Below are 16,281 nucleotides of genomic sequence, written 5' to 3' on the forward strand. Positions count from 1 at the left end.
TATGGCCAGGAAAAATACTGTCTCATTTGAATAATAATGCTTTGTATTTACAAAGTGCTTTATCACTTTGTCATATGAGATCCAAAAAGCTCTCTAACGTGTGGGAAGATAAGGAGTGGGAAGATAAGGAATCTAGGACATAAAAAGGATGTGATATACCCAATATCCTATACGTTCCTGCAAAACCCAATTTCTTTCCAATAACCAGAACTTCGCCCCATGCAGTAAGTTACATAATAATAATTAATAAAATAATGTAAACATGTGTTGAATGCCTCTCAGATGCCAAGACGCTTTTCTCCCTTCTGCTATCATTCTGTTTGAAAATCTTAACATTTCATAACATTTTTCTGTCTACAGTAGTCAATGGGCCCATAATTGTCTCAGCTTTCACTCTGGAATTACTTTTCCATTATGCACTGTTCCAGACATCTACACATGTTCATTCAGGAGCCATGTAGATCATTCTTTTACAGTTTTCTGGCTATTCCCAACAGTACTAACTTAATATAGGATCTCTTCATTTCTCACTGGAGTTACTACAGTTTTCTAATCCATCTTTTTTTTAAGACTTAATTTTTTTAAAAGCAGGGTTAGGTTTACAACAAAATTGAGGTGACTGTACAGATATTTACCACAAAATCCTTGCTCTTATATATGTAAAGTCTTTCCCATTACCAACACCGTTCAGCAAAGTGGTACTTTTTTTTTTTTTTTTTTTTTACAAAGAACAAACTCTAATTGACACATCATAATCACCCGAAGTCTATAGTTTACCCAAAGGTTCACTCTTGGTATCATATATTCTGTGGGTTTGGGCAAATGTATAATGACATGTTTCCATCATTATAAGGTCATACAGAATATTTTCACTGCCTTATAATCCTCTGTGCTTTGCCTATTCATCTCTCCTATCCTCTCTCACCTAGCAAACTGATAATTTTATTGTCTCCATACTTTTGCCTTTTCCAAAACATCATTTGGTTGGACTTATACAATATCTAGACTTTTCAGATTGAGTTCTTTCACTTGGTAATATACATTTGAAGTCCCTTCGTGTCTTTTTGTGACTTGATAGCTCATTTCATTTTAGCTCTGAATAATATGCCATTGTCTGGATTCACCACAGTTTATTCTTTCGCCTACTGAAGGATATCTTGGTTGCTTCCAGGTTTGGCAGTTATGAATGAAGCTGCTGTACACATCCGTGTGCAGAATCTTTTGTGGACATAAGTTTTCAATTCCTTTGGTTAAATACCAAGGAACATGATTGCTGGATCATATGGCAAGCGTATGTTTAGTTTGGTCAGAGGCCACCAAACTGTCTTCCAAAGTGGCTGCGCCATGTTTCATTGCCACCAGCAATGTGTAAGAGCTCCTTTTGCCCCACATTCTCTTCAGCAGTTGGTGCTATCGATATTCCAGATTTTGGCCATCCTAATATGTATGCGGTGGTATATTATTTTAATTTACATTTCTCTAGTAACATATAATGGAGAGCATCTTTTCATATACTTATTTTCTATCTGTACAGCTTTGGTGAGGTGTCTGTCGGGTTTTTGGACCATTTTTAAATAGGGTTCTTTGTTAGTGTTGAGTTTTAAAAAGCTCTTTGTATATTTTGGATAACAGTTATATATCAGATGTATCTTTCGCAAGTATTTTCTACGAGTCTGTGGCTTGTATTCTCATTCCCCTGACACTGCCCTTCACAGAGTAAAAGGTTTTAATTTTATGAAGTTTGGCTTATCAATGACTTCACTCATGGATGATGTCTTTGGTGTTGTATCTAACAAGGCAGCACCACACCCAAGGTCATCTAGGTTTTCTCCTACACTGTCTTCTAGAAGTTTTATAGTTTTGCCTTTTACCTTTAGGTCCAGGATCCACTTTGAGTCCATTTTTGTGAAGGGTGTAAGGTCTGGATTCACTTTTTCGCACGTGAATGTCCACCTGTCCCAGCATCATTTGTCAAGGACTGTTTTTGCTTCATTGCATTGCTTTTGTTCCTTTGTCAAATACCAGTTGAATAAATTTATGGAAGTTCACTTCTGGGCACTCTATTCCATTGCATCGATCTATTTGTCTATTCTGTCACCAACGCCACACTGTCTTGATTACTATGGCTTTACAGTAACTCTTAAAGTTGGGTAGTGTCAGTTGTCCAACTTTGTTCTTCTCCATCAATACTGTGTTGGCCATTTGGGGTCTTCCAAACCCTTTTGCCTGCTCCACTTTTTATTATCTTTCTTCTTTACAGTGCTTTCTGTTAGCTGTTTGCTTTTGAGAAAAGTAGCTTATTTCAAAAATTCTTTCTCCCCTCCCTGTAATCCAAGTATTTGTGTTAGCAGAAAAGAGTGCCAAAGTTTCTTAAAATTCTGATATTCACTGATTCTCAAAACACTCTTCTTACCAGATCACCTCCCTGCTTAACATTCCATGGCTCCCGTTACCTACATTTTAAGCTCCAGTATTTTTAAACTTCAGGAAATATTCTTTTTAAATTACGTCTCAACTTGTCTTTCGAGTCTCCCATCTCTTTGTTTTAATCACGATCTACTCCATGAATGTCAAGTCGGTTGCGGGCTGCACACCGTTTTCTTCCCACTGATAATTTTTCTCATTAAACCTTATAACCTTCCCCACAGAGAGCACCAGGAGACCACTACAAACAGAAAAGAACACTCGGAGACAATAAAATAAACATGCTTAAAATATTTGAAGAGATAAAAGAAGGAACAGAATCAATAATGGAAAAATAGGACCTTATGAAATATGATCAGAAGAAGATTTGAAACAGAACCAAACAGGGTTTCTATAATGAAAAACTAAATGGACAGGCGAAAGCATAAATTAAATGCCGAAAAGAGAATCGATGAACTAGAAGATGGATTTGGAGAAATCATCCAGCATGCAAAGTAGAGAGATGAAGATGGAGAAGTTTTGAAAGAGCATTTAAAGATGTGAAAGCCAGAATGATAAATTCCAATAATATCTCTCAGAAGAGCTTTGCAGAGTGAGAGAGGTGAGAAGTTAATTTCAAACAAATAACGGCTGGCAATGTTTCTTAACTGAAGAACACGTAAATGCGCAGACTAACGAAACACTGATTAGAAAGCAATTGCAGAAAATAGAAATAAATCTACTCCTCTGTAGATCCTACTGAAATCGCTGCACAACATGAGAGACAGACAGGAAATATGATATGGAACGAGACAGAAATACAGATTGCCTCCATAACATCTTGACACTGACAACCTAAAATTCCATGTCCGGATAAATTCTCCTCCAAGAATTAGGGTGAATTAAATAACTACTCGGGAAACAATAAAATTACGTGACATCATGGTTCCCCCCAAATTCAAGACTCTGTAAATGTATTCCTTACCTGTAAGGAAGTTGTACCCTGCCAGAGAAAGTAGTGCATGTATTTTCTCACTTCTTTTCATTAATTACCATTTTATACTACCTCTATTGCTACAGTTCTTTGTCCACATTGTTGTCTGATCAACATACTTAAAAATCAACCTAGATCGTACTGCTCTTACTCCAAAATTCTCAAATATTGGCTAATGGCATCTAAATCAGGGGATCAGGAAACATTTTCTGCAAATACTTTTAAAGTTTATTTATTTATTTTGATACAGAAAGTGTGTGGGAGGGGCAGAGAGAAAGGGAGAGAATCCCAAGCAGGTTCTGCACTGTCAGTGTTGAGCCCAATGTGGGGTTCGAACTCATGAACTGTGAGATTATGACCTGAGCTGAAATTAAGAGTTGGACGCTTAACTAACTGAACCACCCAGGCGCCCCTGTAAATATTTTAAATATTCTGTAAATATTTTAGGCTTTGAGGACAGCATGCAATCTCTGTTGCATATTCTTACTATTTTTTAAAATTCCTTTTATTTATATATTTTTTTAAATTTTTATTAATTTTTTTACTGTTTACCTTTGAGAGAGAGAGAGACAGAGCGTGAGCAGGGAAAGGGCAGAAAGAGAGGGAGACACCGAATCCGAAGTAAGCTCCAAGCTCTGAGCTATCAGCACAGAGCCCGACACAGGGCTTGAACTCAAGAACCTCAAGATCATGACCTGAGCAGAAGTTGTACACTTAACTGACTGAGCTACCCAGCTGTCCCTAAAATTCCTTTTAAAATATCAAAACCATTCTTAGCTCTTGTGTTGTACAAAATCCAGCTCTAGGCAGATTTACCTGGGTCCTATGTCCGAGCCCTGATCTAAACTCTGAACTTGTCATTCAAAGCGCTCTATTCTTTTTGCAGGCTCTCATCTTAATCCTGTACTGCAGAGACCTTCTACTCTGATGTATTTAACAGAATGAAATATGTTTACCACAAACAATAGTAGAGGAATATACATTGCCTTTCTTGACCCTCTCGAATGCTATAGGTCGATGGGCCTGGGGGCGGCTATCGGTCACTGGGATTCAGAAGAGTTTCCTCTTTAACAAGGTTGTGATTTAAAAGCCAAGTGGTCAATGGGAGGCTTTATCAGCTTGTAGTTATCCTTGAAATTATGTTCATATATACTAGGCTGCAAAAATTAATAGGATTCTCATCCTAAACGTGAACAATTCAGTTTAACATTTGCATTTTATGAATACCCGGAGCAGATCAAGCACTGGCTTAATTGCTGGGGCTGCAAAGATGAATATAACAGTCACTTCCTCAGAAGGCCTCAGAATCCCTGAAGAAGAGAATTTAGGTGAATTCATCAAAGAATAACATTTTAAGTTCATGATCATCGGTTTCTAACTATTGTCTGCCAAGAGGACGTGGCAGGCAAAGTCTAGAGAGAAATCCTGAACACTTGCCAACAGTTACTTAAAAAGCAAAAACGAGATGCTTCTGTCATACAGAAAAATGCCTGGTTATTCCATGATTCTGTTTTGACTCTAATTTATTACTTACACAAACATTTAACATCTATCTGCTATTTCCTCAGGTTCTATTTGTTCAGATACAATCCTTGATCTCTTTGCGTCAGCCACCAAGATTAGGCAACACTTAGATTAAAGACTGTTCTAAATCAGTCATGCTTTCTGCAGAAAGTGTGGTTTTCTTAGTATGTGGTGTGTGTGTGTGTGTGTGTGTGTGTGTTTGGTAGAGGGCGGGGGAATGCATAGGGATGGGAAGGTCTCCCTTAGCAAAGAAGGAACTGCTTTGTTTTCTTGATCTTTTAAACAACTGAGAAATCCCTGTGAATTGTGTTTTCCCAATCATTAATTACATGGCTCAATCAAAACCCTAGCGCAATCATCTTGCAGCTCCCCACATAGCCGGTTCTACATAACACAAGTGCAGCCATCTCTGCACTGAAGCCACCACAGCATTAACAGAATGTATCAAGTTGTTTGTGATGCTTCATTCACAGTAATCAGAAAAAGAAGTCAAGCGGGCACATTTATCATGGTGACCGCGGAGTTTGTAGGTTAGCCGCTCCGAAGGGAGAAGATACCTTTGATTAAGTTAAGACAAACTATAATGGATGAGAGTTCTGCTCAAGTCCAATAAATCACCAGAGCCTTTCTAAGCTAGCAGGAATAGGAATCATCAGTAAATTAAAACTTGCTGCAATGGCCATGCTGATGCCTTTAGTGTAGATTCCGCCTGGACACCTCTGCAGAGGAAAGCTGGAAAAGGAAGTCTAAATAGTCTTGAGAGGATCTTCATGATTGACGACTATAAAACGTATTACCCATTGGACTTCTTCGGGGCTATGCTTTCATAAACCCTGGCCCCTTTTAACTGTAGGATGTGGTAAAAGTCACTGGACTCAATTGTAGCACTCACACTGGCAGGCTGGAATGGCAATGGCGTTGGGACCATCGTGTACGTGGATCAGCAGCGTCTCCTCAGAGGGGCTGAGAGTCAGAAGGTATCGTTTGAAATAAGAATGTGTGAGTCTTTTTGTTTTGGATTTCTCCGTGTCTATAAATTTTTGGATTTTTTTTCCCTGGGATTCTGAGGCCATGAATAAAATATGAGTACGTTCTATTTCTTTTTCCTTAATGAGAGATTGCCTTGGATGGTAGGCCATTCCCTGCACAAAGAAAGCCACACGCTGGATTTATTAACTCTTAGCAAATGTTTGTTCGATGCTGAGTAATGAGGAGGTTTGCCGGTGCAGCAAGATAAAAGGCTTCCCCACTTTGTGTTTATCCTCTGGGTAATGAAAAAACAAATTGGCGATTTTGTATTTTTCCTGTTGGAAATTCATAAGGTCAGCCGGGGAAAACAGAGAAGGTTAACTGGCATGAACACTTGCCTGTAAGCACGGTGTCAGGAAAGAAAGGTCACAAATGGATGAAATACCCTAAACCATAACCAGTGCCACTGCAAATACAGGGCCCGAGGAAAAGAAATTGCATTCAATGAAAGCAGGGCCTTGGGAATTGCCCTGACTGGCATGCAACCTGTCCTGTGTTTGCAGCACGCAGACGTTGAAAAAACCTTTTGTAAACCCAGTAGAATAATATCTCCCTTTTTGAAAGTCCTTCATTTTTTTTGCCACCTTCCATTATCTCCCACTCTGTTGGCATTTTTTCCCCCTCTATGCCTTTGTATTCTGTTCCTCCACCCCCTTTTCTTTTTCATCTCACTGAAGAGAAAAGCTACTTGCTAGGGGTCAAAAGGAAGCAGAAGAGGCTTGGAGAACAGGAAGCTGTAGCCTTCCAGCGATTGATAATCTACACAGAGTTGAGAGCCTTCGGACCTGCCTGAAGTTTTGGTTGATAACTTTTCTTAATATGGAGCAAGACTGATTTTTTTCCTTCCTTTGTTAGGCACTGACTCATGAGGAACCAGAGAAATAGGATTTCCTACAAGTTTGCAGAATATTTCGGTCGGATATTTTGCTGCAAAGTTACACCGGTCATTCCCTCTGGTTGAATAAGCCAGTTTGGTTTAAGGATTCTGTTAAATTAGAGAGAAGCCAGGGTCATTTCCTGCCAGTAATCTTATTTCTCCACCGTGGGGAGAAATTACCTTTCTCTCTCTTCCTTCAAGAGTCCCTCTTCGGCTTCACAACAATCTAGATTTGGTTAAACTTGGAAGAAAACTCTTCTGATTGACTACTTTCCCAGAATGCAAAATAACCTCTGTCTTCGATGGGGACGCAGGTGATGTTCGTCACCAGAATTGGAAAACTGAAGGAAAAATGAGAGACACGGTAAGAAGATGAAAGAAGAAGAAAAAACTGGAGAGCGAAATCTCAAGATGGAAGCAGTAATGCCCCAGTCTATGAGGAGGAGGGAGATTGTCAAATGGAGAAGAAACTGGGAGAAACCAAATGGGAAAGTTAAGTTGGTACAAGCTAGAGCAGACAAGGGTTGTGGGAGACAAGTTCATTCAGAAGCAGATAATGTTGCATTTGAATCATTCCTGTACACCTTCTGTCCTTCACAAATGGAAAATTACAAGGTTCTGATTTGAAAAATATAACCACTTCATTCTGTGTCTAGAAGCAAGGGAAGACCCGAAAGTGCTCAGAGGAGAGGACATGTGTGCATGTTAAGTCTCAACTTTGAAGCTTTGAAGGAAGCCATGTGGATGGGATCTTCAAGTTGGAGGGGGCCCTTGGCATCTATCTGGCCTGATTTGCTCATTTTGCAGATGAGAAAATCCAGGTCCAGGTTATTGGAGGGGCTCATTCCAAAGTGGAGATGGGTTGTTATAGCGATGTAACTACACAATTTGGGAATTAAACCCAAATTTTCTGCTTCTCTGCCATGTGCCTTTTACCGCTGCTGCTAGAGCTGGCCATTTGTTTCTCATTACAGGCGCCTGGTCACTGATAGAGCACTGGGCTTCAGCCAGCTGCTGTCCCCTCACAGCTCTGACATTAGAAACAGTAGGGAGCTACAAAAGGTTTGTGAGCAGGGGAGTAATGTAACGAAACTGGGTTGGCAGGGATCATTCTAGCAGCTGAGTGAAGTGAGCAGGTGGAGGATAAAGAAATCGCAACACCGCAAAGCCCTGATAAAGTACCTGTGTGACCTTGAACAAACCTGTTAATCTCTGCACTCAATTTTCTCACGTATAAAATGACGGCATCGGATGGTCCCACGCACCCCTAACATTTTAGGATCCTGAACCACCCTTTTCTGCAGTTGTGGCAGTTAACATGACTTAATTGCAGCAGCTGACAGGCTATGACATGCCTGTCATTTATTTCCCTCAATGTTGGCCACACGTGCCCTGAGGTAAATTGGCCACGCCACAAACAAATCCCTGAAAAATGGCAACTGTAGAAGCCGGCCAGAGGCTGGACCATGGGATCCAAATGGGGAAAAGACAGGAGCACACAAATGTCCACTTAACTCTACTGTCTTCGATTAATGAATATTATCCGAAGTAATAGCCATAAAATACAAAGAATTTACATAGCAAGAGACTCTACACCAGTTTTCCCAACCCCAACCCGGCCAATAGAGAAAGAATCCCTGGGGTTCTGGCTAAAATAGTTCAGTATCTAATTGAAGGCAAAGAAGTAATAGTCGTCTAATTCTGTCACTGATAACATTGTCATTGTGAAGAAAACCTAACTCCTTAATTATTTCAAACCAGTTGCTCTCTTACTTTACATTTTTAAAGATGTCATTTCAAAGAAATGTCTGTCTCTTAGCAGAATTTATCCTTCAGAATCAGGTTGATAATAGCCCATTATATGGGAAAAAGGGGGTCAATGATGAGAGTCTGAAAAAATAGCTCTTGTCATATACGAAGATGGAAGTGTCCTCCAAAAGATACAATGTTATGTAGAGAATATTGTTGTAATATTTTCAGAAATGTTCTGTGGATTGTTTATAGAGCATTCTCCGAGGTTTGAGAAGAATTAAATTGTAAAAGCTAAATTAACAACCAGCTTTGGGATATTTGGTAAACATGGGGAAACCAAACTAGGATTTATTATTAGATAATCAGAGCTCCTACTCACAAATGATAGGAGGAGCAAACCTGATGTCAAGGGAAATGGATTTGTCTGGAAGGAAGAACCAGGTAAACACTGAATGTCTACCTGCCCGGAAGTACGACAGTGTGTGACTTGAACTCAGTGATCAGACTGAAGAAAAACATAGGAGGCACCATCTTATTTCACTGATTATTTTTTTCTCAAGAGGAATTCCCAATTCAAATCAGAGAATTAACCATCTCATAACTGATGCTTTTATTTTTATGGTAACCATTCTTTAGAGATTTCCATTTATTTTAATTGAGAAGATTTCTGTTTGATTCCATAATAAAGGATTTTTTTTTAATGCTTAGTTACTTATTTTGAAAGAGAGACAGAGATAGAGAGCAGAGGAGGGGCAGAGAATGAGGGAGAGAGAGAATCCCAAACAGGCTTCATGCTGTCAGCATTGTAAGGTCATGACCTGAGCCAAAATCAAGAGTTAGAAGCTTAACCAACTGAGTGCCCCAGGGCTTTTTATTTTATTTTATTTTTTTAGGTGCTCTGCAATGACATAAAGATGAATCCAAAAATCTAAGTAAACATTTAACAGTATTGGTGCCGGCTCTGTCAAAAAAAGCAACCATAGATGGAAATAAGAGAATGAAAAGAGAGAAGTTATTAATTCTCTTAAAATTATTTTGGGGTTTCCTTATGCCAGACATGGCTATATATGAAAATATAGATCTCTGAGTTTTCAAAAGTTTCCTCTGAATATTGTGTTGAATGACCATCATCTAACAAATTTTCATTCATAACTTATTGGAAGTCACGTATTTGATTAATAAAAAGAAAACTAATATACTTTGTCTCAGTTCTAATTTCTGATCATCCAGTCACTGTAGAAAAACCTATGTATCTCTTAGCACAATTTTAAAAATATCTCACAGCTGTAAAAATTTTAAATAAAGATATAATATTACCTGTTTGTCACTTCTCGTTCCTTTCCCCTTCTCCAATTTTTTTCAGATGGAAGGTACAAAAGTGTTTTGCTTTCATATTATCAAAGCTGATAGCATTTGTATTTTGTCCTCTGATTATAATGAAATTCGTATTTCTTTACCTAAATGTTGAAAGCATGTAAAACCATTTACATTATTATGATCATATAAATATGTCTCACTTCAGAGTCAATGTGTCCTTGGGTTCCAACTCTTTCTTTCCATTTTTTTCTGCCACTCAAAAATAGAATGTTTCCAGGAGCACCTGGGTGGCTCAGTTGAGCATTAGATTCTTGATTTTGTCTCAGGTCAGGATCCCAGGGTTGTGGGACTCCACACTCAGTACTTTATTTGGGACACAATGTTCTTGTTTGTTTTCTAGGATTTTTATTGTCTCTTGCCTTGAGAGAAAAATGTTATTGATATAGTTCAGCTCTGAATCACTGCAACTCCTTTTTGGAATCCATTCCCTTCTTCCTAAAGAATGCTCATTGGACCACAGTGGACCACAGTCACTTTTTGTTCTGTAGTTAGTCAAAATTTTTTTTTTTTTACAGTTTTTCAGTGATCATCCCAATCATTTTTATCATTGTTTTCTTGGTTTCGTTCGCCCATATCTTATATCTTATGTCTTAATTTTCTTGTTCTTAACCTCTATTTTGCTGGAGGTATCCTTAAATAACAACTTTGAAATAAAGAGATAAACTTTCAGAGTCCCACACTTCTGAAAATAACTTGACTTTGCTTGCATTATATTAATTTGATTGTTTATAGAACTCTACAATCAAAATAATTTTCTCTAAGAATTTTGAAGGCTTTATTTTATTATTTTCTAGCATTGATTACTGATGGTGAGATGTTTGATAATTACCTGCTTCTTATTTTGTAAACTATCCTTGTTTTTTTCTCTTTGGGCACTTTTGAGATGTCTATCTTTGGTGTTAGGAAATTTTAAAAATTATACAGTGTTTGACACCTGAAAAATTCCTTTAAAGTAAAGCTTTATCTCCCTTCAGTGCTGGGAATTTTTTTCCATATTATTAATTATCTTTATTTTAAAATTTTTATTTATGTATAATCTACTTAGGTAAAAATGTACACTTACTACTTTTTCACAAACTGCAAATATCCTTGTAACTAGCACCAAAACGAAGAAAAATGGAATGACTCCATCATCCCAGAAGACTTTCTCATGTGCTCTTCCAACACTGCTGCCAATATAACCACTATCCTGATGCCTAACAGGAAGATTCATTTTGTCCATTTTTGTTTTTTATGTAAGTGGAGTCAATATATTATTTCTTTACCAATTTCCTTCTCTGCACATTTGTTTTCATCCTTTCTCTGGAACCTATAGTAGTCAAATGTTGGGCCTTCTGGATTTTGTACTTTGTAGCTATTATCTGTTCTCTTATATTACCATCCTCATTTTTTGTACCAGGACATATTTTTAACTGTTCTTCTAATATTTTATTTTGGGGGCATTTTTTTGGTGGTCTGTTACTTTTTCATATTATGTAAGCTATTGATGAAAATCCAAGTTGCTGTCATAATAGGCCCCCAAATATAGTGACTTGAATAACACAGAGCTTGATTTCATTCTCATGTAACTGATGTGAGGTGAATGATGTGACTGTGCCACCTGAAGACATTCAGGAACTGCCATCTTGGCACTGTGCCATCTTTTAGGGTGTTGTTCTTATCTGCATGGTCAGTCAAAGCTGGGTCATGGCCACATCCACATAGACAGGGAAAAAAGAAACTATAGGACATGGCTGCACACATGACTTCCTCTTGCATTAAGTGGACTAGAACTTCATCACATATCACAACCAGTTGTAAGGGAAGATGCAAAGTACAGCTCTGAGGTGGATGGCATCAGGAAGAAGGACAGAATGGATTTAGGGAGGAAAAGTAGAAGCTTATCACATTATCCTGTATTTTTATTATTGATAAAACATCTTTTCAACTTTCTCTGAAAATTATTAAAATATCCTTTCTTTATTTTTTCCCTTCCTTCCTTCCTTCCTTCCTTCCTTCCTTTCCTCTCTCTTTTCTCCTCTCTCTTTTGCTTTCTTCTTTTGATTTTTTTCTGTTTCCTAGATATGGTTATTTCCATTGGTATCATATTTTTTGGAGTATATTATTCTCTCACTTCAGGCTGGGAAAGAAAATCAATTGACTGAAACACACCCAGAAATGACACAGATAATAGAATTAAGAAAAAGAACATTACAACAGCTAACAGTATTCTATTTATTCAAGAAGATAGAGGAGTGATTTACTATGTTATATAGAAGTATGAAAGGCATTTTTAAAAGACCCAAATCAACATTCTAGAAATGAAAACTGCATTATCTGAGATGAAAAATACACTGAATATAATTAATGGCATACTAGGCACTGCAGAAGAAAAAGTGAGAGAACTTGAAAACAAAGCAATAGAAACTACTCAAAACTAAGCACACAGAAAAAACACTTAAAGAAAGTAAACAGACTCAGGGGAGCCTGGGTGGCTCAGCCAGTTAGGCAGCTGGCTCTTGGTTTCAGCTCAGGTCATGATCTCACAGTTTCATGAGTCAATCCCCACATCAGGCTCCATGCTTACAGGGCAGAGTCTGCTTGAGATTCTCTGTCTCTCTCTCTCTCTCTCTCTCTGTCGCTCCCCCACTTGCACTGTCTGTATCTCTCTCAAAAATAAATAAACTTAAAAACAATTTTTTAAAAAAGAAAGTAAACAGACTCTCTCTTTGTTATTTAAATCAAAAATTAATTGACTACTTAACACAAAAATAACTGGCTATTATGGGGTTTACCATATATGTAGAGAGAGAATATTGATAGCAATAACACAAAGACTAGCAGTGGGGAAATGCAAGTATACTATAGTAAAGCTTCTGTAATACATATGAGGTGGTATATCATTTGAAAGTAGACTTTAAAACAATAGGTCACCTCAGGAGCCCTACTCAATTCAAAGCAATTGAATTGGAAGGAAAAAAAAAAAAACTTATCATGAAGAAAATTCCAAGTCTAGAGGGTTTAACTAGTGATTTCTACCAAACATTTAAGGAATAAATAATACTAATACTACATTAACTCTTCCAGAAATTGATGAGAAGAGTGTATTTCCAAATCCATTTTATGAGATTTTTATGAGATTTTTACCATTACTTTGACACCCAACCAGACACATTATAAGAAAAGAAAACCAAAGGCCAACATCACTGATGAAGACAGATAGAAAAATTCTTAACAATTCCAAACAACGGGGTACATTCCAGGAATGCAAGATTGGTTTAACAAACAACAATTAATAAGTACAACTTATTAGCATTATTAATTTACTGGGCTGCCTGGGTGACTCAGTTGGTTAAGCAGCTAACTTTGGCTCAGGTCATGATCTCACGGTTCATGGGTTCGAGCCCCACATCAGGCCCTGTGCTGAGAGCTCAGAGCCTGGAGCCTGCTTCAGATTCTGTGTCTTCCTTGCTCTCTGCCCCTCCCCTGCTCACGCTTTGCCTCTCTCTCAAAATAATAAATAAACATTAAAATATTTTTTAATATTATTAATGTACTAAATTATGTAGTATATTAATTTTTAATAGCCAAAAATTCAAGTCATATCAATCGATACAGGAAAAGCATTACATAAAATCCCAAGTCCATTTCTAGTACAAATGTCAAACCAGCAAAGTAGGACTAGAAAGAAACTTGTTCAATCTGGTAAAGAGCATCTAATAAAAATCTATAGCCAACACCAGACTTTACAGTGAAAGACCACATGCTTTCCCCTTAAGATCAGAAAGAAGACAAGGATGTCTGTTCTCACACTTCTCTCTCTCTTTTTTTTAAGATTTTATTTTTAAGTAATCTCTGCACCCAATGTGGGGCTCAAACTCACAACCCCGAGATCCAGGGTCACATGCTCTACTCACTGAGCCAACCAGGCACCCCTATTCTTGCCACGTCTATTCCACATTGTACTTGAGGTTTAACCAGTGCAAGCAAAGAGATAAAATACTTCCAGTTTGGAAATAAAGACTAAAATATCCTTTATTTTCAGACAATATGATCATTCTACAAAATCCTATAATCCTGTGTAATCTGCAAAAAAAAAGCTACTAAAACTAATAAGTAAGTATAACAAGTTACAGGATATGAGATCAATACACCAAATCAGTTGTATCCTCATATAATATTTACAATAAGAAATTAAAAATTTAAAAATATACTGTTTTCATAATGTCAAAAACCTGAAATACTTAGGGAAAAGTGTTAAAAAGATACACAAGGCCTATGCAATAAAAACTAGACATATTAAGAGAAAGTAAAAAATACCTACATAAATTGAGAAATATACTGTATTCATAGATTGGGAAAATTAACATGTTGACAATTCTTCCCAAGTTGTACTATAGATTTGGCACAATACTAATAAAAATCTCAGCAGGCCTTTCTATAGCCTAAAAATTGGTAAGTTAATTCTAAAATACATATGAAAATGAAAAAGCTAAACAAGTTTGAAAAGAGATGCTAAAACAAGTTTGAAAAGTAGAATAAAATTATTGAGAGCTTTATTTCCTTATTTCAAAATTATTACAAATCTATAGAAATCAAGAAATCAAGACAATGTGGTATTGGCATAAATATATTGAAGTATATAATTTGAACAGATTAGAGAGTCCAGAAAAAGAAACAGATGTATGAAAAGAGCTAAAGATAATTCAGTGGAGAAAGAATAATCTTTTCAACAAATGATTCTGGAAAAGTTAGATATACATATATAAAATTTGAACTTCAATCCATTCTTCACACCAAATGTAAAAACTAACTCAAAATAAATTATAGACCTAAATTAAAAACAAAGATTATAAAACTCCTAGAGTAAAATATAGAAGCAAATCTTCATGACCTTGTGTTAGACAAAGTTTTCTTAGGACACTAAAAACATTTTCCAAAAAAGAGAAAAACTGATAAGTAAAATAACATCAAAATCGAGAACTTCTTTTCATAAGGCATTCATAAAAGCTTGGAAAGACAAACCACTGACTAGGAAAATATATTTGCAAGTTACATACCTGATGGAAGGTTTGTATCCAGAATACATAAAGAATATTCAAAACTCAATGATAAGCAGCTCAACGACTCAATTTAAAAATGGGCCAAAAACTTGAACAGATACTTCACCTAGGAAGGTATATGGATGAGAAATAACTACCTGAAAATATGTTCAACATAAGTAGTCGTTAGGGAAATGCAAGGTAAAAACACAGTGTGATACCACCGCGTACCCATTGCAATGGCTAAAATTCGAAGGACTAACCCTACCAAATGTTAGCAAGGATGTGGACCAACTGGAATTCTTCTACAGTGTTGATGGAAATCTAAAATAATGTAACCATTTTGAGAAACAGTTTAAGGAGTTTTTCAAAAGTTTCTTAAAAAGATGAACATACACCTACCATATGATTCAGCTCTTTAACTCCTATGACCTAAGCTGAGGGAGATGAAGTCATATGTTGAAATTCAAATTTATGTTCAAATGTTTATAGCAGTTTTTTTGGTAACATCAGGATTTGGAAACAATCTGAAAGTCCATTAATAGGTGAATAGATATGCTAATTGTAGCATATCCAAACATGGAGTAATAATAAGGAACAAACTACGGATACACACAATAAATTACATGACTCTCAAAATAATTATGTGGAGTGAAAGAAGCCAGACCCAAATGACTACATATTGCATGATTCCAGTTATAACCTAGAATTCTAGAAATCATAACCTAATATAGAGTGATAGAAAGCAAATCAATATATGCTTGGAAATTAGATGTGGGGGAGGGATGGGAGGAGAGGACGACACAGGACCACAAGGAAACATTAAAGGTGATGGGTCTGTTTATGGTCTTGATTGTTGTGGCTCATGGGTATGCACACCCATAGAAAGCTATTACTTTGTTGTTGTTTTTGTTGATTTTAATGAAGCTCAAGAGAGAAAGTACAGTAGAATAATCATACACCACATACACTCGCCATCTTTAAATTTTTTTCTGGAAGGTGTATTTGTAAGAAACACTTATGCCTTGAGAAATTGGTGTGATTCGTACAAGACCTACTACATTGGAATTATTATGAAAAAATAACCTAGATCCATTCGACAGCATATACGGAATACTGCAAAACAGCTGAGACAAAAACATATCCTTCGCATGTAATTGAAAATAAAGTAACTAGCATCTTAATATTTTTGAAATCTGGACATTTTTTTCTGCCCTGAAGACAAACGTTCAAAAACTTGAACTGTTTTGTTAGTCATAAGTTTATTAAGGATTGCGACTGGCCACAAACTTGGTATCAGCCAT

Source organism: Panthera tigris, chromosome B4 (genome assembly GCF_018350195.1).
Source record: "Panthera tigris isolate Pti1 chromosome B4, P.tigris_Pti1_mat1.1, whole genome shotgun sequence".
Classification (NCBI taxonomy): domain Eukaryota; kingdom Metazoa; phylum Chordata; class Mammalia; order Carnivora; family Felidae; genus Panthera; species Panthera tigris.